At 38.0% G+C, this 26,383-nt stretch overlaps 1 pseudogene; it reads right to left on the minus strand.

Annotated features, from left to right (window-relative positions):
• Positions 1–6,467: 6,467 nt before the first annotated feature.
• On the minus strand, positions 6,468–23,666 carry LOC136404196 (large ribosomal subunit protein uL13-like; annotated as a pseudogene).
• Positions 23,667–26,383: the final 2,717 nt, after the last annotated feature.

Raw genomic sequence — 26,383 nt, forward strand, 5'->3', positions numbered from 1 at the left:
ATTTTCACTAAAGACTCAAATATTGAAGTGCATCTGGGGCAAAAGAAAAGTGGGTTTCAGAAAATGTTAGTGAGTAGACACAGGAGGAAAAGCAAAAACAAACAAGCAAACCCCCTAAAACAAACAAACATAAAGCCCCAAAAAGCCCTACCTCATTTAACGCATCTTTATTTTTACTTGAGATCATGAAGTGTGTGTATGTGTGTGTGTGTTGATGTGTGTATGTATAATAGTACATATGAGTGAGAACAAAAGACAATGCTTTTATCATCAACCCGTAAATATGTCACCTGAGAGCTGAAAAGAGTTTCTGGCACATGGTAATAGGTTTGAGGAATGTTACCCCAGAGGCAGACTCATTGTTTGTAAGCATTAAGTTAGACAAATCATAAAGTCTAAATCGGGATAAAGTCAAAATTCCCTGAAGTAAACATTGTGATACTCGGAAGTGATTCATGCTGGGAAGAAACTTGGACTGTTATCAACAAATCCTGACAAAGCAGACCACTATGCTATAGATTATAAAGTAGACCTTGCCAAAGTGAAGCAACTGGCCCAAACTCTGTAAATAACCATTTTCAGATCATTCAGATGACACATATATTTTGGGAATTCTACAGACTAAGGAATTTAGTTTAATTCCTGAATCATTGAAAAACTTTAAGACCTTTGAACAATTAATTTGCATAAGGAGTGGTTTATATTAAAGGTTGCGGGTTCAATCTCTAGTCAGGGCACATACAAGAATCAACCAGTGAATGCATAAATAACTGGAACAACAAATTGATATTTCCTTTTTTTCTCTCTCCCTCACTTTTTCTCTCTACGATCAATAAAAAAATATTTTTTTAAAAAGTCAGACACAAGTTTTACCTCTTTACGTGATTTCCTGATAATTCTTTCAAATTCCAGACCTGAATTTCAAGTCCTCACTGGCATTTTTACTTGAGTGGAGATTTACTAATGTTGCAAACACAGCATACATCAATGCCATGCATCATTTTTGTCCCACAGTTTAGCTCCTTCTCCTGATTTCTTGCATATGGTTTCCAATATTTATTTATTTTTTTACAGAAGCTCAAGACTTCTGAAAGCTCTTTGATTTATTTCTCTCCTTTTTTCCTTTTACCAATGACTCATCAAGGTCTGTCAATTCTTTTTCCCTACTGTTTCACACAGCCCTTTCTTCTTGTACATTACCCGGCCCTAGTTAGCATTCTGATTACTGCTTACCTAAACTACTGCCATAACTCTTCTTGCTTCTAAATTCCTCATTCCACATTTGGCTGCCAAATTAATCTTCCTAGAGTACAGTTCTGATTATATCACCCCTGCTCAATAACCTTCTAATCTCTCTTATTTACCTACCAATAAAGTATAAACTTTTTTTTTAGCCTTTGACATTATGATCTAGGTTTACTCTTATGAATTTAGCATCAATATTTTTGTTTTGTTGAAACTCGAGAAAAACTGAACAATTTCATATTTGGAAACTATGCCTAGAAGCTTCCATTCACCAAAGCTCTTGATTATTTTTTCTGCCTGGAATATTTTTAATGCTATCTATTAAAACCTCTTCAGCTTTTCAGTGGGAACTTTGGCTTTCACCAAAAGATCTCAGATACACAGTCTGTAATGTTCCTGGGGGCACATATGAGGACCCACAGGGAACATGTGGGGACCTGTGGGGAACTCAGTAGAGCCGAAAGTAAAAAAATAATGATGGAAGATGGAGAAATAGGGGTTAGAAGCCAGGGGCAAGTAAGTGAAAATTCTAAATTTGAATATGACCTTCCAGGTCATTGTGAAATTTTCTCATCAAATTTGCTCATCAAAGTATGATAAAACATACTTTATTTAATAACTTGTTAGTCTAACTTTTAAATAGTCATATCTGTGACAAATAGACTTCTGTTTATTTTCTTTCACAGTGTCTAACAAATATTAGAAGCAGACCTTCCGTTGACTCATGAAATCCAAGGCTTGAGCACACTATTTATCATCTGGTAGATCTTTATTAATATTTGCTAAATATATAAGCATTCAGCATAGAAGTCTGCTATTCTTTGAAATTTTAGAGCAGTTTTTAAAAAAATATATCTGTTCTATGGTGCTAATCATAGTCTACTTCAATTTCTTGTATTTTGTTTATGTCTTGGTATCTACATGGTGATCTCTGTGAAAGACTGTGTGTAATGCTATGCAACCCACATTGCCTGCATAACAATGGAGGTGAAAAGCTATTTATTGAATAAGAAATAGAAATTCAGAGTTTGCTTTGCAGAGATACAAGGTTTCATGGGATTTGAGAGCTTTCAGATAGTTCTGAAACTGAGAAATTGACTCCAGAAAAGTTAAATGACCTAACCAAGGTTCATGATTATCAGTAGCAAATGTGCGGATAGAATTTAAACATTCTGACACCCTCCTCTTCAAGTGCAAGCTGTGTTAGCCTGCTGTGTGAAACATTATTTAGGAACTATCATTAAGAAAGAGAGCATTAATAGCATAAGTATCTGTAACAAGATTCCCTTTCACAAGTGCTACGGCCAACTTGTGATAGAGTAAGCTTATATAAAGATGCTAAGCTCATAAAGACTGAAAAATTCTAGAGGAGCTTAGTTTGTTGACACCCATAATTGACACCACTGAAAATTTAGCCAAGTGTACCCAGTGTTGATATATAGTTTATTTAGAAGACAGAGGGATTATGTTGTTACAGTCATCTTTATAAAGATTTAGTTCTAATGCCATTTAGAATACCCAAACTGAATATATGTTTATATAAGGCATCACTGTGAGCAAATACGGTCAAGTTAGGTCTTATTTCTATTGCAGTAAGGCACTTGAAAAAGGTTTACAACATTAAGCATATAAAACACAATAAATCTAAAATCTGTTTAAGCACATAAAGAATAAACCCTTTGTACTTGCATATATATATATATTTTTTTTTTCCCTCTCTCTATAAGACACACCTGACCATAGGGTTTTAAGGAGGAAAATAAGAAAAAAAATATTCTGAACCAAATGGTGTGTTAAAACATTTAATAAAATACCCTATTTTTTGCTCCATAAGACGCATGGGCATTTTCCCCTCCACTTTTGGGGGGAGAAGTATGTTTTATGGAGTGAAAAATACGGTAATATCCATGCATTGCAAAATACCTAACTAATGAGTGGGGTGGAGAACTATAATGTTTGAAATTATAATGGTCTGTGAGAGGTATTTCAAAACTGGTTCTATAGCACTTGATAAGTCACTTTTACAAAACATAGTCATATTTTGTTGTTTCAAGCTGTTACCATGATAAAATTAGATTAAAGAGTTTGACAATATGTATATATTATTTGTGTTAAGTATTTTGTGGTTAAGTATTTGTGTTAATTAATGGAAGAAACATTAATGGTTAGAGGACATGATATGACAATTATTTCCAGGAGGTATCTTTTCTTCTGGGTTATGATACTATGACATCACTTAGCCTAAAAGTTGAATATAAAACTAAATTTTAGGCCCTGGCGGGTTGGCTCAGCGGTAGAGCGTCGGCCTGGCGTGCACCCCCCCCCCTTCCTCTCTGTCTCTCTCTTCCCCTCCTGCAGCCAAGGCTCCATTGGAGCAAAGATGGCCCAGGCGCTGGGGATGGCTCCTTGGCCTCTGCCTCAGGCGCTACAGTGGCTCTGGTCGCGGTAGAGCGACGCCCCAGAGGGGCAGAGCATCGCCCCCTGGTGGGCAGAGCATCGCCCCTGGTGGGCGTGCTGGGCGGATCCCGGTCGGGCGCATACGGGAGTCTGACTGTCTCTCCCCGTTTCCAGCTTCAGAAAAATACAAAAAAAAAAAAAAAGGAAAACTAAATTTTACTAATTTACTTCTAACACATTGGTTCAGATAGTCTTTCTCCTTGATAAAACTCATACTTAGAGTTAGAAAGGGATAGTTAGAAGTACTTCTGAAACAAGACGTTGAGACGAGAAAGCTCGGTGTCTTGGTACCTCCTTGATCGGATAGTTTAATGTCATTCTTGTCTAAAATGCAATTGTGAGGTCTGCTCATCTTGAAAAGGAGGATAAACCTTAGCCATCGGTTATTAATTTTGACTAGATAATTCCAAAGTCCATTATGCAACAATAAAAAAGAAAGGTAGATTATATAAGGGAGTGCTCACATTTGTGATTTCAATCACTTGAAAACTCAGATTTGTGAGTAATGTGTCCCTAGATTGTGCTTAGATATGAGAATTTTGAACTTGGTATGGCTTGTAACAAGGCTGCTGCAATACCATGCTAGAATGGAAATGAGAGTAGGACGGATGCATTTCCAGGCGTGTTTACAGCACACCTCGCAGAGACTGTGGCCAAGGGAAATGGAGCAGCACTCTTTGGGGAGGTGCGGGAGCATTGTCACACGTCCCTTGCTCCCTTGAGTAGCAACCCTGTTTCCAACCTTGTAACTGCTATCTTGAGGTCCCTTAGCTCTGCTTGCTTTCTCAGGTATCAAACTGCACACCTGCTGGGAAGTGGTTACATGAACCTCAAGAGGCTCCTGTGCAAATCTAGGGAACTCCTAATTGTCTCTCTCCTCCTCTAACTCAGACAACTGTTTTCTTTTCACTTGGCCGATCTCCACCTATGCCTAGAGAAGACTGGCTTTGCTGTGATCTTGTCTTTTTCAGTTACCCTCCTGGTATTGCAATGAAATAATATACCCTGATGCTATCTGCTGTAGAGAAGAATTCAACATAATTTTTAGACCTCGTTGTTCATTATCAAGATACCAAAAGACTTTTTCTAAGACAGAACTCAAGAAAGTGCAAGTTCAGATAAAATAGCACTTTTAATATTTCAAAGCTCTGATTTATTGAATTTTATTTTAAAATTAGATATTAAGTAATGGATTATATTTCTACATACAATTATTTTACATGAAATATGACATAGCACAGATAAAATTTAAAAAAGTGATAAATGGCAACCTGGACACACAATTATAATCATGTCTATGAGTGTTGTCTCTGACTCTAGACTGTCTGGGTTTGAATACCCTCTCTCTTACTGATTAACTGTGTCACTTAAAGAAGTTACCTAACATCTTTGTGATTTGCATCATTTGTAAGTTGGAAATAATAATGGTACTTATCTCATGAGGTTGTTATAGGTTTAAAATGACTTAACATATTAAAAATACTTAGAAAAATGTCTGGCATATAAAAAATGTTACATAATGTTAAACTTAAATTTTTTTTTTTATCATTTTGTCCTATTTACTCTATTTTTCCTGGCCCTTTTTTTGTATGGTTTTATTTTGTATTTTTAAATTATGTACTATAAATAGTTACATATGTAATTTATTTTTTTCCTTTTAGCTTTTTGCTTCGTGTGTGTGTGTGTGTGTGTGTGTGTGTGTGTTTCCGAAGTTAGAAGCAGAGAGGCAGGCAGACAGACTCCCACATGCGCCCGACTGGGATCCACCCAGCATGTCCACCAGGGAGCGATGCTCTGCTCATCTGGGGCATTGCTCGGTTGTGGCCGGAGCCATTCTAGCACCTGAGGCAGAGGCCATAAAGCCATCCTCAGTGCCCGGGCCAACTTTGCTCCAACAGAGACTTGGCTGCAGGAGGGGAAGAGAGAAATAGGGAGAAAGGAGAGAGGGAAGGGTGGAGAAGCAGAATGGGCACTTCTCCTATGTGCCCTGACTGGGAATCAAATCCAGAATTTTCACACACCGGGTTGATGCTCTACCGCTAAGACAACCGGCCAGGGCCCCCTTAGCTTTTTGCTTCTTTAAATTTTTATTTTTTAATTTATTGTGTTGACACGGTTTCAAGTGTCCCACTCAATATAACATCCTCTATATATTGTATCATGTGTAATGTTTTTCTAGACATTATTTTAAAGAGCTAAATCCAATTGAACATAGATGTATTTTTCTGCTTGCTGATTAGCTAAGTTTCCTGAACTATGTTGCAATATATGATGAATTGATATTTATTTTTAGATAAAATAGTTTGCATACTTGAATTAATTTATAGAAGTGGAATTTCTGAGTTAAATAGTATAAATGCTTTTTAAGATTTTTATTTTAAAGTTTGCTTTTCTAACATGTAGTGGCACTTTAAGTTACCACTGGCTAATTATTCAAATTTAAGTGAAACCTAACCATGCAGCAGCATAGAGTTTAAATATCTTCTCTTCTACTGATTAGTTAATAGTTTTTTTAATTAGTTAATAAGAGAAGCTCATTTGAGAACTATTTTTCTGTGTTGAATATAATACGTTCCAAAGAAAGAGGACTGGGCAAGATGACAGTGAGTGGAATGTCCACATTGAAACTTGTGCACATTACTCAGTTTAAAATACTAAATTGTTTTTTTCAGTGCGGAGCTCAAAAACTTGAAGTTTTTATGATCTGAGTCTTTTTTGGTCTTACTTTTTTTTTTTTTTTAAGGAAATAGTCAATTTTATTGGGCTCAGACCAGGAGTCCATGAATCTTGAGGGCCTCTGTCAATTTTCTCCCTACATTCTTCGCCCTCTCTCCTAGCCTCATGAGAAACACTGCCCTGCCTTTGAGTGACGGATCTTGGCTTTCTCCTTCCTCTTCTCCTCCAGAGTGGTCATGCCTGCTAACCTAATGAGCCAGGCACCCTAGCTAGTTGGACATCCGTATTGGCCTCAGACGTAGAGCCGTGAGGGCCGCAGAAACCACCATTGCTTTTTCTTGTCACAGGGTGTGGGGTCCCATCAAAGGGACATTGAGGCGGCCTGAGGCGGCCTGGCCCCACGTAGCAGCATGCCTCGCCGGCTCCGCCAAAAGATGTGGCTGGGGGCTTCGAGTGGGAAAGGCCGCGGTATGGGGTGATGTTCATCCAATTCCGGATGAAGGCCAGGTACTTCAACTTCTTTCTGTAAAACCTGCCAGAAATGTTGATCCCCTCACCACCTATGACCACCACCTTCCAGAGCAGCAGTATCTGCTTGGCCACCATGGCCACCAGACAACCCAGACGGTGGCCTGGGCTATGGAGCACAAGGCCCGCCCCTCCCCACTCTGTGATAGCCACCTGACGAAGCTAAGTCTTACCTTCATTGAATGATTTTCTGATATTATTTTAATGATTTGTAATTGTACATTTTAGAATTCTTTCAAGAGGCTCTCCTTACTTCAAAATCTATTCATTAATTCCTATTTCATGCAGTTTTATTACAGATTTCACCTCTTTATTTAATCAATAAATATCACTTGCTTGAACTTTGTCAGTTGCTAGATTCTTACAATACTGAGATGAATAAGGAACGCTCCTTGTCCTTAAGGAATTCCCACTTTAGGGAGGGAGAGACACATCAATAGGAGATGAAGGTAGTTAGGAGAAGGCTCTCTACAGCAGTGGTCCCCAACCTTTTTTGGGCCACGGACTGGTTTAATGTCAGAAAATATTTTCACGGACCGGCCTTTAGGGTGGGATGGATAAATGTATCACGTGACCAAGACAAGCGTCAAGAGTGAGTCTTAGAAGGATGTAACAGAGGGAATCTGGTCATTTTTTAAAAATAAAACATTGTGCAGACTTAAATATAAATAAAACGGAAATAATGTAAGTTATTCATTCTTTCTCTGTGGACCGGTACCAAATGGCCCACAGACGGGTACCGATCCACAGCCCGGGGGTTGGGGATCACTGCTCTACAGCACATGATCTGAGACCTGAGAGATACGAAATTATCTAGGTAAAGAGGGTGAGATAGGAGACATTCAGGAAAGAAGAGATGGAATGCCACAACTTCGTCTTCTTTTTCTAATATATTCCTCTTCTTTTCTAATATATTCCCTTTAAAATTAACAAAAAAATGTTTATACTTATACCAAAATTATGTCAGCACACACTACAGGTCATATTCTGAGGCTTGTGGGGGTTGTGTGATAACCAATCATTTTTATTATTAATCCCTTTCATTGAGAAGATTGATTTCTTTTTTTTTTTTTTTTTAATTCTTTTTTTTTTTTTTAAATAAATTTTTATTAATGGTAATGGGATGACATTAATAAATCAGGGTACATATATTCAAAGAAAACATGTCTAGGTTATTTTGTCATTAAATTATGTTGCATACCCCTCGCCCAAAGTCAGATTGTCCTTCGCCACCCTCTATCTAGTTCTCTGTGCCCCTCCCCCTCCCCCTAACTCTCCCCCTGTCCTCCCTCCCCCCACCCCTGGTAACCACCACACTCTTGTCCATGTCTCTTAGTCTCATTTTTATGTTCCACCAATGTATGGAATCATGTAGTTCTTGTTTTTTTCTGATTTACTTATTTCACTCCTTATAATGTTATCAAGATCCCACCATTTTGCTGTAAATGATCTGATGTCATCGTTTCTTATGGCTGAGTAGTATTCCATAGTGTATATGTGCCACATCTTCTTTATCCAGTCTTCTATTGAAGGGCTTTTTGGTTGTTTCCATGTCTTGGCCACTGTGAACAGTGCTGCAATGAACATGGGGCTACATGTGTCTTCACGTATCAATGTTTCTGAGGTTTTGGGGTATATACCCAGTAGAGGGATTGCTGGGTCATAAGGTAGATCTATTTGCAGTTTTTTGAGGAACCACCATACTTTCCTCCATAATGGTTGTACTACTTTACAGTCCCACCAACAGTGAATGAGGGTTCCTTTTTCTCCACATCCTCTCCAACATTTGCTATTACCCGTCTTGTTGATCATAGCTAATCTAACAGGGGTGAGGTGGTATCTCATTGTAGTTTTGATTTGCATTTCCCTAATAACTAATGAAGCTGAGCATCTTTTCATATATCTGTTGGCCATTTGTATCTCTTCCTGGAGAAGATTGATTTCTTAAAGTGAAATTAGGGATATGAATTCTAATCTCTCAAGTCTCAACAAGTCTGTTGTTTTTTGTTTGTTTGTTTGTTTTTGTTTTTTATTCAGTGGGAGAAGGGAGGCAGAGAAAGAGTCCTGCATGCCTCCCGACCAGGATCCACACTGTCAGGCGATGCCCTGCCTGTCTGGGCCGCTGCTCTGTTGCTTGGCAGCCAAGCTATTTTAGCGCCTGAGGCAAGGTCATGGAGCCATCCTCAGGCCCAGGGCCAACTTTGCTTGAACCATTTGAGCTATGGCTGTGGGCGAGGAGGAGAAAGAGAGAGAGAGAAAGAGAGAGAGATAGGGTCAGGGGTAGAGAAGCAGATGAGTGCTCTTCCTGTGTGCCCTAACCAGAAATGGAAACTGGGACTTCTACATGTGGAGTCAACACTCTGACAACCAGCCAGGGCTCAACAAGCCTATTTTAAATCACCCTTCCTTCCTCTTTCCACTTCTCCAGACCCCGTGTGCATTTAAAAGGGATAAATCTGAAGGGAAGGGGGAGGGTTCTGTAGTGAGGGGGGACAAGAGAGATGTTGAGGGGAATACAGGGGAGGAGGAATGCATTCAGGGTGACACTAGAATCTATATAAACACAATAAATTAAAATCAATAAAAATGCAAGTATGCCATTTTTATCTGGTTTCAAAATGGCTTCTAAGTCTCTCTAATATTTTTTACCATTATAATCTAGGATAAACAACATGTCACTCTTGCTCTCTAGTCTAATCTAAAGTTGGTGGTTGTAGCAAGTAAAAACAGAATAAAACACATTTAAATTTTGAATTAAAAAGGAATAATTTTTTAGTGTAATATTTTATAATATTTGGGATATACTTATATTAAAAAATTATTCATTGCTTATCTGAAATCAAATTTAATTAGGTGTTCCATATTTAATCAGGCAATTTCAATCTAATCCCTACAATAGAACTCACTTAAGCTGCTCATATCATGGCTCCTTATTTTTTTATCCTACTTTCCAAAACCTAAGTCTCCCAAATGGGAGCCTACCCAGGATCCATAAAAAGTAGTAACACAGAGAGGAGAGGAAAGGAGAAAATACAAAAGAAATTATCCTTTGAGAAAGAAAGAAGTCACCCTCTTCATTCCTTCTACAAATTGCATTTTTGAACCATAGCAGGGGCTTACACTACAGATTAGTCATATTATCAAAGATATATTTTAAAAAATACTTTCTCTCTTTATAACTGCAAAGTAAGCCAAAACAGACATAGCGGTGAAATGAAAGGAAAGTTACCTCTCTAGATTGCTTTTTGTGCTAAGAAAGTAGAAAAATAATAACTTTGAATATTCCCCAAAGAAGTGCTGTTCTGCAAAAGTGTAATATCTGGGAATTACATGACTTAAGCTGTAGGCAGGCAGTATGCATAAGGCCCTGGAATATTCATTTTGACCTCTTTCAGGGCGTAATTGTTGAGAAAAGTGGGAATCACAGTTTTATAGACTCTACCCATGACAAATTCCCGGGTGGCCTAAATCATAGAGGCAGAGCCATATACCAAAGACCAAGGGAACAAAGTCAGAGAGGAATCAAAGTGTGGCATTATGTACCTCAGCAGAGGGTGGAGCTACATGGCAGGAAAGTCTTTACTTGTGGGTGACCTAACTTTAGGGCACAAATGGCCTTTAAGGTTCTGAAGATGTTTAAGCACAAAAAGAAGAAAGTCTCTATTCACCTATAACCCTGAGCAAAGATTTAGCAGATGAAACCACAGATGTTTTACTCAAAAGAACATGAGGGGAAGACTGGAGTCAGTTAAATGTTTTATTTGTTCATCATAGAATAGTGGATTCCTAGATCTTTATGGATTTTGTACAACATGGAGCATTTGAAAGAACTTTGCTTCTGTCTATTCTTAAATGTTTATACTTAACTCAGTTAAGCCTAACCATTTAAAATACACTACACACTGTACAATTCTGAATGTAGATTTATAAATACTTAATAAATTTTGTCAAAAGTTTATTTCTAGAATCTTTTCTTTATTGCAGGCAAATGGTTGTTTGCTCTATACTCTCATTTCTTGTGCAAAAATACCCTCAACTATGTAAAGACTTGAAAAATTATATAGAACAGTGTCTTCTTGATATCAAGAGAAAAAATTTGAAAGCCCCAAATAAGGAATTATTCTATAAAATGACTTGTCAATTAAACATTTTGTTGAGCCTAAATAATTGTTATAAGTGTTAATTTTATATAAATATTTTAAAAATAATATTTTGTCATTAAATTATAGTGATCTAGATAAGAAGAAGAGAAGGTGGCAGGAAGAAATCAAAAGAGGCACTTTGGTTTTACATAGGTAGAAGTACATTTTCTTAAATTTTAAATTGTTTATTCTTTATATCTCTAAAACTATAAAAACATAAAGAACTATAGCATGTAGCAAAAGACAGAACAAAAAGAATAAAAGAAAGATGTTCAAAATCTTGTGGGACGTACACAAAATTTATTCTTATGAGAAATCAAAAATAAAATCTCTGTACTCAGTATTGAAATTGAGTAGTCTAGATTCCTGAACACTCAAAGTAATATTACTTAGAAATAAATAAAATACTCACTGAACTAACTAGTTAGTAAAAATGGAGATCTAAACTAGTCTTAAGGATCTTTGACACATCTTTTGTGAGTGTTGTTTTTATTCAAGTGACTGTCAAAATATTATGAAGTTAATAATGGTCAAATATATGATAAGTGTGGAAAAATCAATTGCTTTTCAAATCAATGGTAGCTGCTGAAGATATAATAGGAACTACTGTTTATACTCAACAGCAGCAACAACAAAAAACTCATATATTATTTAAAAATAACCCTGACAAGAAAACGGGTAAGACCTATAGGGAGAAGTATATTAAACTTTACTGAGAGAGATGAAATATTTAGGTAAACAGAGAGTTATACCATGTGTCTAAATGCAAAGCCTGGATAATGGAAAGATAACATTTCTTTCCAAATTAATGTGTGGGCTTGTAATGGGACAAAATTCTCTTAAAAAGTACTCAGATTTTCTACATATTTTTACTGCTTATATCATATTAAGTCTACATATGAGTCTATAAAATAGAATTATTAAAGATTATTTTGTGATTATATTTTGAACAATAACACCAGATCATTAAATAACATTTTTTCTATTGTGCTTTGGAATATGATGTGCCAGTTTAAAATGCATATATTGAGAGGGAAGTGGTGATCAAAAACCCATGAAGTTCTCTCTTGCACAAAAATGAAGAAAGATATAGGATTTCTGTTAAGGGATGATTTGCCCAGATGACAATTCCTATTATTTCTTGGCCTTAAGTCTTGCCAGAATTTAAGCACTTCTGATTTTAAAGAGCTTATTAAGCAAAGCCGGAAGTTCCTTCACCAGCACAAGTGGTGAGATGATTGGGACGGGTATGTCTTTGTTAACTCAGGAGCACTGACTGTGACCTCCTTCGGCACACCCACTCCCTCCTCAGAGTGGACAGCAGTGCAGCCCCAACAGAGATCAGGCAGGTCAGTGGTGATCTGAAGAGCTTGTATAAACACCCACTGTTTTCTGCAAGTCTCTGCATATAAGAAAATCATGTACCTAAGAGAGAGATGGCAAGAGAAACAGCTGTGTAATCTAATTTTTTCTAGTACACTGAGTCCAGATTAGCCTTTTTTTGTTAATTGATTGATTTTAGAGAGAAAAGAATATATAGAGAGAAACATCAATTTGGTTTTCCACTTGTTTGTGCAATTATTGGTTTATTCTTGGATGTGCCCTAATCCAGGATCCACAACCTTGGCATACTGGGACGACGCTCTAACCAACTGAGCTACCTGGCCAGGGCCGCCTTATGTTTTAAGAGCACGCATGCCCATGTGCTGGTTAGGGTGCATAAAGAAAGACTATGGCTTCTTGCCTAGCTAGTTTAAGTTTAGCTTTCTGAACATCTGGATTGAAAAGTCTTTAGTGCAGACAGCCAGACGATTACAACCTAAGCCCCTTTGCTTGGGATGCACTAATGAAATAAACCTCATCTTATTCTCTGACTCAGCATCCTTGTTAGTTTATGTCAACTCTCTTATTACTACATAGCTTATTATTATTTCAGTTGTTTAGTGAGGTTTTATTTCCAGTTTTTCTGCAATGTATTTTCACCTTTTTGAGGCAGGAATCATATCTTGTACACCGTTATATTCTCAACTTCTGGCAAAGTGGCTGAACCAGAATAGGTAACTCAGGAGCATTTATTAAGGAAAGGAATGGCTAAGTGAATAAATAAATGATAAATGTATGAACTATTTAACAGATGGTATGGAGAAATTTAACTGGGAAAAAAAGTAATGTTAGTCACATATGTCTTTAAACAACATAGATTTACAATCTGGGTACTTGTTACAAATACAAAAAAAGTAGATAGATTTTCACCAGATTTTGAAAATGTATTTGTGAAGTCTGACTGAAATTGAACATTCCACATGAAACTAACTTGGGGCAGTCCTGAAAGCACTGCAAAACTCTGTAGTCTTCAGAATTAGTGAAACCAAGAGAGAACGAGGGGACCACTCACTAAAGGCCCTAGAGACTTGCCATGTATATCAAGGTATCTTGAACAAGGACGTTAACTAGTGTTTGAGTTTCAAATTGAAGGTCACTAAGTCAAAGGCTGTCATTGCCAGAAAAGATTTATCATTGTGATGTTTTTACTTGGACAGCTCTAAATACTAAGAAAGTTCTAGGGAAGAGTGAAGACAACCGTATTGGGGAACAGGGGTCCCACTTTCTGATGTTCATGCCTTTCAGCAATCCAGTTCCTCCCTTTAGTGTGAGTGGGACCTGTGACTCGCTTCTAACCAATAGAATATGGCAGAAGTGATGGGTGTTACCCTCATGATTATATTATATCAAAAGGTGGTAGATGTAAATTTCATGTTTATTATATTATATTATATTATATTATATTATATTATATTATATTATATTATATTATATTATATTAATTATATGGTGAAGATAATGGCAAGGCAGTCCCATGATTATGTAACATCACATAAAACCATTCTTGCCAGCTCTCGCTCTCACTCTCTGGCCTTGAAGAAGCTAATAACTTGTGAATCGCCTATGCAAGGGCCACATGGGAGGGAATGACAGATGACATCTTGTGGCAGAGGATAATCTCTGGTCCACAGCCAGCAAGAAACTGAAAACCTCTGTTCTGCAGCAGTGAGGAAATGAATATAAATTTCTCTCCCAGTTGAGCCTCCAGATGAGAAAACAGCTTGGCTGACACCTTGACTGCAGCCTGTGAGACACAGCAGAGAACCCCATTAAGCAGTGTCTGTTCCCTGACCAATAGAAACTGCTATAGAATAAATGTGTGCTATTTTTAGCCATTAAAATTCTGGTAATTTGTTACACTACATATAGAAGTAATACAAATAGATTAATTAATTTAATTATTTAAAGATGTTCAATGAGGATCCTAGGATTGAATAAACAAGCTCTGTTTCTATGTTGGAAAAATGGCAATTGTTAAATAAATTATGATACAATTAAGTGAATTATTCAAAAACATGCAAGCAATTAAAATTTAATAACATTAGGAAATACTATATTGATAAGTTAAAGTTAAGTATATCCACCAAAATATTAACTATTATATCTGGGTCATGAAATTATAGAAAATATTTATTTTTTGGTGTATGTTTTTCTAAATTTTCCATTCACAAAGTATTTTATATAGACAGAAAAACTTTGTTCTTCATTTCAGTTTTGGTCAGATATTAAAACCTGCATTTGTGAGATCTTTGTTCTCACTCCTCTTTGAAGAGGTCAAGTCAGACTGGTGTGGGGGATACACTTGACCCTGACTATTGATTGGGAAGCGAGTTCTGCCTCTTGGAAGCATAGTGACCTTGGTAAGTTACTAGCGGCTCTATTTCTCATTTTTCCCATTTGACTATATGATTTCACTCCTATGTGGAATCTAATATGAGCAAAATGAACTAATAAGCAAAATAGAGATAGGTTTGTGGAAAGCAGGCTTACAGCTGTTGTGGGGGTTGGGAGGCTGCATGGGGCAGTGGAAGGATTGAGCAAAACAGAAAAAAACTCAGGGACACAAACAACAGCGTGGTATTTGCCAGGGGAAGGTGGAGGAGGGTACTGGGGAGATAAATGGTGATGCAAGGAGACTTGGGGCGGTCAACACACAATACAGTGTACAGATGATGTGTTATAGAATCGTGCCCCTGAAGCTCACATAATTTTGTTTACCATCGTCACCCCAGTAAAGACAACAAAAATGAAAACAAACCAAACAATTTTCTATTTGAAAAATGGGATGCTGTTAGAATAGACTTAACTTACAAGATTGTTAAAAATATTAAATAAATAAAAGGCTTATAATAGTGTTTTGCAAATAATATTCAACCAATGCATGTTCTCATTACTTAAAAAAAAAAAACTAATAACTAAGACATGCAGACAAAGATTTCAGATTGCTTTCAATTCTGTTTTTAGTCTATGGCTGAGAAGTGGTGACTTTCAGGTATATATAGCTATCCCTCCATAAGCCAAATGTGGTAGGATGTGTGTGTGTATATATGTATATGTAGGTATAAATATATGTATATATGTGTATATAAGTACTAGAAATTGTCATTCTTCATCTTTTGACATTATCTGACTTTTATTACCCATTTTATTTTTTCTTCAAATAATAAAATAATAGAAACTTATAGATAAGAGTAACTTGGACTCTGTCTAGTCTATTCTCTGTTTTTTGTTTAATTTTTTATTTATTGATTTTAGCGAGAGAGAAAGGGGGAGAGAGAGAGAGAGAGAGACAGGAACATGACTCTGTTCCTATATGTGCCCTGACCTGGGATCAAACTGGCAACCTCTGTAGTACACGATGGTGCTCTAACCACTGAAATCACGCCAGGATGCTCCATTCTTTAATTTTTCCATTTCTATTTTGCAAGTATGACCGGTGAGATAACTGAGAATGTTAACACTGAAACTCTAGGAAAGGTCTGTTTTTTGTTTTATCCATAAGATGCTAAGATGCAGGAATTAAACATCTCATTCTTTCTCTCTTTCCCAATTTCTGTCTGTCTCTGACTCTCTTCTTCTTTCCCGCCTTCACACTGTTTTCACCCTTTCTCCCTCTCTCCTCTCCTTCTCTCCCTACATACACACAGTGAATATTTATGCTGTGTTTGTTTTCCAATTTTTAGTTACAAGCTCACTTATCAACAATGTCAAAGCATTGCCTTTCTTGGCTTCTTCCTGAAGGAAATGTTTATTATGAATTTTTAAAATCCACAACCAAAATAGGATTTCATAAAAGAAGTGCTGACAGAAAGTTATTTATTCTCTTGAGAATGCAACACTGCATAATAAACATTTAGTAAATTGTTGAACAGCATATGATGAAATGTTAACATAAATAGAAGAGAGTATTTAAATGAATTTTCATTCCTTTTGTTTTCCCCTTGCTGAGCTACAGAGCCATTTCAATAAATAAATAAATAAATAAATAAATAAATAAATAGTGGGAGAAATGAGTAAAATTCACAAAAAAGCCTAAGTTCATCCTCAACTTCAGTTTGTTCTCTTACTTTAAGGCTTTTGGTTTGTAAGAACTTTATTTTTCAGTGAACAGCAATTAAAACATCCACTGTAAAAACAACAACAAGTGCAGCAACACAAGAAAAGCAATGACTAGAGCACATTTTATAGGCACTTAGCAGATCTGTGGACAGCTTTAACTACTTAAGGAATCTCTTCATTCATAGTAATAATACTCTATCAGACATAAAGGAGCCTTTTTTATGAGCAGAGTCATTAATGTAGCTCCCATGACAGTTGATTGGAAAATGAGACCAAAGGGTACCACTTGGCATATTGACACACTCACTGTATAATATAATTTAAAGTATTATTTTTAAAAAGCATGGGTAGCCTTTACAATTAATTAAATGCTCAAAAAATTGAAATCTCTCCTTCAAAGTGGCATTTGCAGAATTTTCAGAATAAGAAGCAGCTGCCTTGCCAAACATGCTTATCTGATTTATAAATCTAATAACTGGCTGGGTACTTGGGAACCGGCATCTAACTTTTTAAAGGTTTCTCTCTCTCTCTCTCTCTCTTTTATTTATTTATTTGAGGGCTTTTAGGTAAGAGGTAAGCACTTTTGACATGAATTTGTTAGCATTACCTTTTATAAGTCTACATGAGTTTAGCTGCATGTGTATTTCTGCATATTTTTATTTGCATATTAAAACATATTTTAGTTCTTAGATTTTACAGTGTGGCTCAGAGTCCAGCGGCATGCGGTTTAAGAATTCAGCAGTGAGGAGTTCTGGAGCTCATTTTTTGAAAACTCTGGGACGATCTTCCTACTGGAAGATCTTCAACACTTCAATTTAATAGAGTGTGTTGTTTCCTTCGTTTGTTGCTGGTGGGATTTTGCAGTTTTTACATTCTAAGCCTTAGCACTCTTTTTGAAAGTAGAAGTATGGTTTCTGGAACTATCGCTGCTAGCTAACATTTGAAAAAAATTTGTGAATGTTTCATAAATTCTAGCGTGGGTCTAGATGTGGTTCAAGAGACCATGTTTCATGTCTTTTGGTAAACTCCCAAATATGAAAAATGACTTTGCTTAACACAGCGTCAGCCAGCTGCCCCCACACCTGTTTCTCCTGTCTCTGCTGGCCGACCTCCTTGTTCTTCGGGTCCTCTCATGCAGTTTGAGGCCAGCAGCACTTTCTTGGAAGGGAAATGACTGTTTCTTTTCTCAAATTTCATATGAAGAATTTTTATTTCTCTTAAAATTTATGTGCAGGATTGGGCCTGTTGTGTGTTTTTCTTTTCCATTGCTCTGGACCAGTGTAGACTCTACCACGGTGATAAGTAGACAGTTCATGACAAAGGTGGCAACGTGAGGCAAGAGAGGAGTTTGGAGCCTTTACCACATGCTGACTCTAGGAAATTTAATGAGATATAGTACCTGTTTGAATTTTTATTTTTTATCATGTATACATTATATGTTATATTTGATATAAATATATATTGAGGAATAAAATACATACTGCATGTAAAGTGTGTGGCACATATTAATTATTTAGTATATTACCACTGTTTCCCTTTCTTGTATTTTTTTCTATATAATAATAGAATTACCTTCATTGTATATTTTAAAAATACATTTTAGAGCTAAATTGCTTTTTCCAACTTATTTGGATAAATATATGTGTTTATATGTTGCTCTTGGACAATAAAATAATGTGTACATTTTTTAAACATATGTTTTCTAACTCAATATTTTTTTTGACATCTATCTGCTTAGCAAACCATAAGAAAGTACTAATAAGTTTGGAGAGGTTGGTTTCTTGGCAACACATGGGTTAGTGTCTTTAGGCTAGAAATGTTGCATCATAATTAACAAAGTGTCCTTTGACCTTCATGAAACATGAAATTTTTTTCATAACTAGTTCTTCCACTCTCACATAAGTGAAAGAAAGAACAGGGGAAAACATAGGAAAAATTCAGAAATTTCAAAAGAGGCCTAGGAGAAAGAGAGATACTTCATCATAGGGAAGAAAGGGCAGAAGAACATTTTTGGATTAGACAGCTCAGTTGCTTTAGAGAAATTCATAACCAACCCTTGCAAAATATAAGCTGTCAGAGAGCAGAAGATTCATAAGACGTGGCAAGTGGGAACAAGACTGCTGATCCATCATCTACAATTTAGTAGGCTAATACCGTTCTTACATTCTTTTTTGAAATATTAAAGATATGTATAAAATGGATCTAAATGTCATTCCACTATAATGTTATTTTGCAAATTCAGGTTAATATGTATCTAGGGATTTTATTTAGTGATGCTTTGACATATGAGATTTTGGTTGTCATTGAATGAAAATTTAAATCTGTTACTCTGGAATTCAAAAAGATTTGGTATGGCTTCTCTTTATACAAATGGTGATTGTTTCAGAAACTTTTGTTGTTGGTGTAGTTTTTATACATTTTTATTTTGCTTAGGTTCTCCAAAGTAAAGTCTGAAGTTGGCTTTCCTACTTGAGAGAAACTGTTAAGAAATTGATTAACGTCAGCAGCGAGTTTTTGCACAGACTATAGTGATTGAATATCTGATTGGAAGAGCCTGTGAAAAAGAGTGTTTTGGGGAACAGGAATGTGCCTGCTATAGTAGAATATAAGATCCACCAGTTTAGGGGCCTCTTTTCTCTTTAGGTCCCTAGAGATGGGACGTTGCCAGGTGCATAGTAATGTTCAAAGAACATTTGTTAAACAAACGTATTGTAGTATTGATGTTTAATATAATCTTTTATACTGTATTTAAAAATATACTTCTTTGAAAACAACAGAGAGGCATTTAGAATCAAGCAATACTACAACTTCATTCTAAAATAGAGCTCAGGAACTTAAGATGGTTTTCCTCACGGATAAATAACAAACAAAGCTTAGCTTAAGCTTATCTGGTACCTAAAGGTAGCTGAGATTATAGGAGAAGACTTAGTAGAAGTCTTTTCTTAAGAGGGACTTAAGAGCGTCCTTGAGAAAAATGCACTGAAGGGAAGAAGACCCCAGGCATGATACACATGCCGTAGGAAAGTCCTGGAACTGAAGAGTCACAGTTTGCTGAGTCCAGGGTGACAGCTCTAATTTGACTCTCTCTCCAGTCCAGCCCCATAGATTCATGGGACAGGACCAGAAAAAAAATTAAAATAGAGCTGACTCACTGGGTATATATAAAACTTTGTGATATAGCAAAATGACTTTGGGGGTTTCTGTTAACAGTATACATATAACATGGTATTGCACAGAATTATTTCATTATTTCTATCATAGTTATGGGTAAGCTTAATTACTTAAATTGCTATATACTACAGAATGTAAATATATAATATAGCCAATATAATTCATGATTAATTTCTAATAAAAAATGAGTAGATTAAGTCAAATCAATGAAATATATGGTCAAATATATTCAGAGATTTATTGATAATATGGGTGCAATGCTTCTGCAGAAGATCTTGTGGATTGCTTTTGTTTTTAAGAGAAAGGTATTGATACATTAAAATGAATTGTTTTATGGAGGAAAATTGTAAAATTGTACAGTAAACATGTTAAAAACATGGACGACAGCACACAAATATTTTGTGGCAAATGAACTTCAGAAGATACACTTAATTCATACTTGTCTGAATCATATATATATATTATTTTGCAAAAGCATCAATTTGACTTGCTCAAAGTGTATGATTATTATTTAAAATTTAATAAAATGAGAATTCTAGGAAAGAGACAAAATTGCTTAACAATATTTTGTTGATATTTATTAGCAAGCAAAGACTGAATAAGAATTGTGTTTTTTCAAATTCCATAAATCCATAGATTTTAAAAACTGATTTAAAAAGCAAATAAATTTTTAGTAATATTAGAAACCAAGTTTAGAGACTATCAAATTAAAATAGGATTAAAAGCCCTATAAAATACAAAATAAAGTTTAGCTATTATTGCCTCTAAATTACACCACTTTACAAGTGTCATCATTGATGTATTCGCTTATATTATAGAAAACGTGTCTCAAAGTGTATATGGAAACTTGGAAATATCACTATTTATTTTCTAGGTTCTCATGAAAATCTGGGCTAAAGGGATTATATACAGATAGTGCTGAATGTTGTTTTTCCCTCGTGTGTTCTATGCAGCAAGTAAGAGGGTAGAGAAAAAAGTTTAACAATATACTCATGGATCCTGCCAATACACTAAATTGTTATAACTGGGTAGGTGCATACTATTGCAGCCACTTGAGGTCTCCCATGAACAGAAGTTTTATTTTGATTAGAGTACTACTGACTGCATCAATGACTCTTCACTACATGTATATAGTAGATGGAACTTCAAAAGTTGAGTTGCAGAAATAAACTACATGCTCATTAAAAACAAAAAGCTAAATCTTCACTATGGGTCATTCTGGTCCTCACATTGTGGTGGAATAAAAGGTATTCCTGGCCCTGGCCGGTTGGCTCAGCGGTAGAGCATCGGCCTGGCGTGCGGGGGACCTGGGTTCGATTCCCGGCCAGGGCACATAGGAGAAGCACCCATTTGCTTCTCCACCCCCCTCCTTCCTCTCTGTCTCTCTCTTCCCCTCCCACAGCCAAGGCTCCATTGGAGCAAAGATGGCCCGGGCGCTGGGGATGGCTCCTTGGCCTCTGCCCCAGGCGCTAGAGTGGCTCTGGTCACAGCAGAGCGACTCCCCGGAGGGGCAGAGCATCGCCCCTGGTGGGCGTGCCAGGTGGATCCCGGTCGGGTGCATGCGGGAGTCTGTCTGACTGTCTCTCCCCATTTCCAGCTTCAGAAAAATACAAAAAAAAAAAAAAAAAAGAAAAAAAATGGTATTCCTATGGAAGAGGCTATGTAGCTCAGACTCTCTTCTGTATCTCTTTATCTCTAAAGTGGGTGTGGTTATATAATTATGAAACATGAGCTTTGTGGGAGGGGTGTCAGGACCTTATTATGATGAAGTCTCATTAATGTATCATCTTTAACATCACCACAATTGTGCTAAGTTTAATTACTCAATCCTCCCCTTATAAATTCAAGTCATTCCATTATCTTTATTAATTTTTGTCACAAAGCTTCAATCCTCATCATTAACACATTCTATTTAAAAGGCCAAAATATTCTCAGCATTAGGTAAGAAGTGTGTATATATGACTTTAGTTATGTATAAATTAAAATATTCAAATGTTAGTATTCTACCATTCTAATGTTACTAATCAAATTTCTTATTATTTGTACATGGACCTGGCATCATATTGATGAATCAAATCTTATATTGTCAATCAACAGTTTGTCTTTAGATAAGTTTGACAAAAGGTATATATAAGGGAAGCTTTTTGATTGGCAGCAGAAAAATTGCCCAGAACCCAACAAAGAAATCCCACTCTTATTTGAAACTTAACTACCAGAAACTGACTGGGTTGTCACTGGTATTTCCACTAAGGACCAGAGCCTCATAACTAAATTTATATTTTAAAGATCCAATCTTAGAAAGCCAGAAAACACTAAATTCAGTCTCTTAATTATGTATTAATACTAGTAAAGCTATGTTATGCTCTGTGGGGGGGTGGCAATATCAATTTTAGTCTAGAGTAAAAGGTAAAGTGGCAGCTAACAAAAGCAGTTGAAATACAAATATAAAATAGGGGATTTATTTTAAATGTGCAAATGACAAGCAAATAATAAAGGGACATTCTTAACCTGTAAAATATATAATATACTGAAATCCTTAGAGCAAGGGTTGGGAACCTTTTTGGCTGAGAGAGCCATGAACGCCACATATGTTAAAATGGAATTCCATGAAAGCCATACAACATGTTTAACACTAAATACAAGTAAATGTGTACATTTTACGTAAGACCAACACTTTAAAGTACATTAAGTCTCTGAGTTCTTTTTAATAATGTTGTTATGCTGTTGCTAACCAATGATGAATAAAGTACTTCTTACCATTAATGCGACTTCTGGTGCTGCATGGTTGTGCTGATGGCTTTGTAGTCTGGTTGATACGTGGTAAGGTTAAGCTTCATGCAGGCACTGAGACTTCCATTCATTAAATGTGATCATCATAGGTTGGTCTTAACATTCTTTAGATGTGAGAAAGACTGCTCACATGCATATGTAGAGCCAAACATTGTCAGTACAGCAATACTCACACGCTGCAGTGTGTGGTATGTGACAGGAAGCCCGTTCCAAGTTTTGACAGTCAGCTGGTTCGCGGGTTGAAGTTTTTTTATTTCTCCCCACTTGTGTTTGCTTGTCAACTCTGCTTGCTGTCATGCAAGTCTTTCCAAATCTTCATTCAGTGACTTAAACTTACTCACCCACTCATCTGAGGCCTCAGGTCAGCAGCTTGTAGCTAAAAATCTCTGACGGAGACACCGGGGATGTAACTCAGGTCAACGCTGTCCACTGCACACTCGTGTGGATGGTTGAAAAACTTAAAAAGATGAGTGCACTCACAAAATTCTCCAAAGCATGCTTTGAATGATTGCAGGAGATGAGATGTGAAGCCCACTAGCTGCTGGAGATCAAGATGTTGAGCAGGGTCCCTTGCTGTGCGTGCATCTTTAAACTCTCCCAGTTTTTCAAAGTGTAGTTGTGGGTGGAGTGCAGACTGCATTCCTAGCAGCTGTGGCTGATGCAATGCTGTGAGAATACTCCAGCTCCCAGAACCCTCCTGGGCATACCCAGGAAGGGAGCTTGCCCATTTTAAGGAAGTGATTTAGCGCCAACCACACAGCTCCCTGATCTTTTCAGCCATTGGCTTTGAGGAACACATTGTAACACCCTATAGGCTAACCTATGTATATATATAAGCTAGTATACTTTCTGAATAAAGTGGATCTGCATCAATGAACCTAGTCCCCGGAGTCAGGTCTTTGTGTCTCCATCATCCTTGCCCCAGCAGGACTTGTCCACAACTGGCACCCAACATCGGGCAGGGACCTAACCCGCATCCAAGGGACGGGTGAATGACCCTCTGCAATGGGAAACCTTCTACCACACTCTCAAGCCCCACAGGCTCAAGCCCTGCACGCCCTATTGCAGAGTAGGCAAGTTAAAGTTTGTGAAAAGGATCTCTGTACTTACTGGGAGATTCTCTCTGGTCTCAATTCCTGGATTGAGGACCCGCCCCTCTGGGACCTGGATACTTGGACCCGAGCTCTCCGACGTGTTTGTTCGGCCGAGGTGCATGGGGGACAAACCTTCCCTCTCAGCCTCACTCCTGCCTTATTGGAAATACACACCTGCTTGACCAGTGCTCCTGCTGGGGACCCTCCGCCGGTCCCTAAGGTCCTACAGGCTACTCCTCTTTCATAGGAGCCCCTTGCTCCGTATTCACCTCCCCCTGTAGAGAAAGAAAAGTGTTGGGCCACGGAGTATGATGGACTTGCAGCCGAGTGTGCAGAAACAAAACTAGATACATTAGAAACTGCACCATCAGCTCGGCCACCTGAAAAAGTGGAAGTCGCTACTTCCACATTTCCTGCTGGGGCTCAATGCCCCACCCCAGCCTCTCAGATGCCATTTTCTCCAACATGTGTTCTTGCTGCAGACCCATGAGCCAGCCCATACGCCCCCATGTGTCTTTTTTCTTTCTGTCTGTCTTATCTATTTTTCTGTATCTCTTACTCTCTCTCTCCCCCACCCCTCTCTCTAAAATGATGCTGGAAGAACCCAGCTATGGCACAGTGGCAGGGATCACACCCTCTTCTAACACAAGAGAGAGGTTATGCTTGTGTTTTTCACCCAATTTTGATCCCAGGAACCCTTCAACCTGCTTGACAGGATTTCTTGGGCACCCACTAAGTGGTTCAGTCTTCACCCATCCAAAGCCACAGCCCTGGCCTTCTCCACACCGACTATGCCTGAGGGGAAGAGGTACTCAGCACTCCAGAAGAAGACCTCACAGCCAGCGTGCATGCCCCATCGCCTGGGGGATGTGGAGGTTTTGGCAGGGCCAGAGAATTGCCCCTGATGGGCCCCCAGGCCCTGGTACTCAGTTCTTGCTTATGTGTGCTATAGTAACTGCTGACACCCAGACACAGGCAGCAGCAGCCTGGGGCTCAAGCCCAGCAGTGTGAGCTGGTGTTTTCAGTTTATCTTTGGAGGATGAGGAGAATTGGGCCGGAGTTGCGATTCACAGACTCCAGAAGGTAAACAGCAGCAGCTGCGGCGAGAGGATGAATGGAAGCCAGGCTTGCATTGCCGAGTGGCTGCTGGAACAGCAGGGAGTGCCTGCTAAGCCACTGGTGGGTTCGCTGACATTTTGGGACATAGGAGTGGATGTCATCATGCTCTCCGGAGCAGAGATGGAAATGCTGACTGCCATTGCCACATGCTCCTCCTTGGGACAGTGTAAGACCTGCCAGGATGGCAGGGATGAGGGGGGTGGCTGACACCCCATGTGCATGGACTGAGTTCCTGGACTATGACCAGATTGGGCACTGGCTCCTTTGTTGGATGGACTTATGGATTTTGGACAATGTGAAATACCCTGATAGGGGTGGGGGGTGGCTTTGCTAGAGGCCCTTTCTCTGCCCCGGGAAGCTTTTCCCATGGCTAGAAAGAAGGCTGAGGACATTTTGCGCTTTTGGCAAAGCGCTCAGAGACTGATGAAGTGTACCTCTGTAATTGTTGAAATTGTATGATTTGTCATGTTGTTGTAACTTGTGTAATGTGCCTTGCAACCATATGCAGTACGCAGCCCATGGCAAGCCATCTGTTCTGTGTTTGGATGCTGGGACCTTTGTAGGAAGGGGGCGTGCATGGACCTACATCCATTTTTTACAATCAAAATGGAACTGTGTTTAATGGCACCTAGAAGGTCTCTGTAACACAATGGGAGGGAAATGACATCCTAACCCCTAGGAGGAATCCTCTGTTTAAGACCCCCGTCCTATTTCCTAACTAGTCAAACATTACAGAAGCTTGCCTCATTGTTTAATCCAGGTAATCTATTAGCATATAGTATAATAGGTATTATAGTTATAGTTCTACTAGGGTTTCATTGCATAATGCATAGCATTCAGAAGCTAAAATAACAGCAAGCTGCCATTCATCAAGTCCAATTGGCCTTAATTAAAAGAGAAGAGGGAGATGTGGGTGGAGCTCAGAGCACATTCCTAGCAGCTGTGGCTGATGCAATGCTGTGAGAATACTCCAGCTCCCAGAAGCCTCCTGGGCATACCCAAGAAGGAAGCTCGCCCGCTATAAGGAAGTGACTTAGCACCAACCACACAGCTCCCTGATCTTTTCAGCCATTGGCTATGAAGGACACGCTGTAACACCCTATAGGTTGAACCTATGTATATAAGCTAAATTACTTCCTGAATAAAGTGGATCTCTGTCACTGCACCTGATCCCCAGAGTTGGGTCTTTGTGTCTCTGCTGTCCTCACCCAGGCAGGACTTGTCTACAGTAATAAACAACCTGTTTCAATGTCAGTGATGAAGAGTTCCTGCTTGTTTTCAAATGCAAACACTGCTTGTTGAAGGGAAAAGACTGTATTTCTAATACCTTGCATTTTCACATTGAGCTGGTTCAAATGTTCAGTCATGTCCACAAGATAGTAGAATTTCAGGAGCCACTCAGTGTAGCTAACTCAGGATGCTCCACGTTTTTCATTTCAAGAAAAGTCCGGATTTTGCTCAGACAAGCTACGAAACAACTGAGCACCTTCCCTCTTGACAACCAACGCACACTGCTGTGCAGAAGCAGACCAGCATAATTATTCCCAACTTCATGCAGTAGTGTTTTAAACTGGCAACCATTTAAAGCTTGGGAAACAATAAAATTAACCACCCGAATGACCAGCAACATCACCTCACCAAGCTGCTTGCCACACATCTGAGCACAGAGCACCTCCTGATGTAGATGCAGTGAAAACTTAGGATAGGTCTCTTTTCATG

This window comes from Saccopteryx leptura, chromosome 4, assembly GCF_036850995.1.
Source record: "Saccopteryx leptura isolate mSacLep1 chromosome 4, mSacLep1_pri_phased_curated, whole genome shotgun sequence".
NCBI classification, from domain to species: domain Eukaryota; kingdom Metazoa; phylum Chordata; class Mammalia; order Chiroptera; family Emballonuridae; genus Saccopteryx; species Saccopteryx leptura.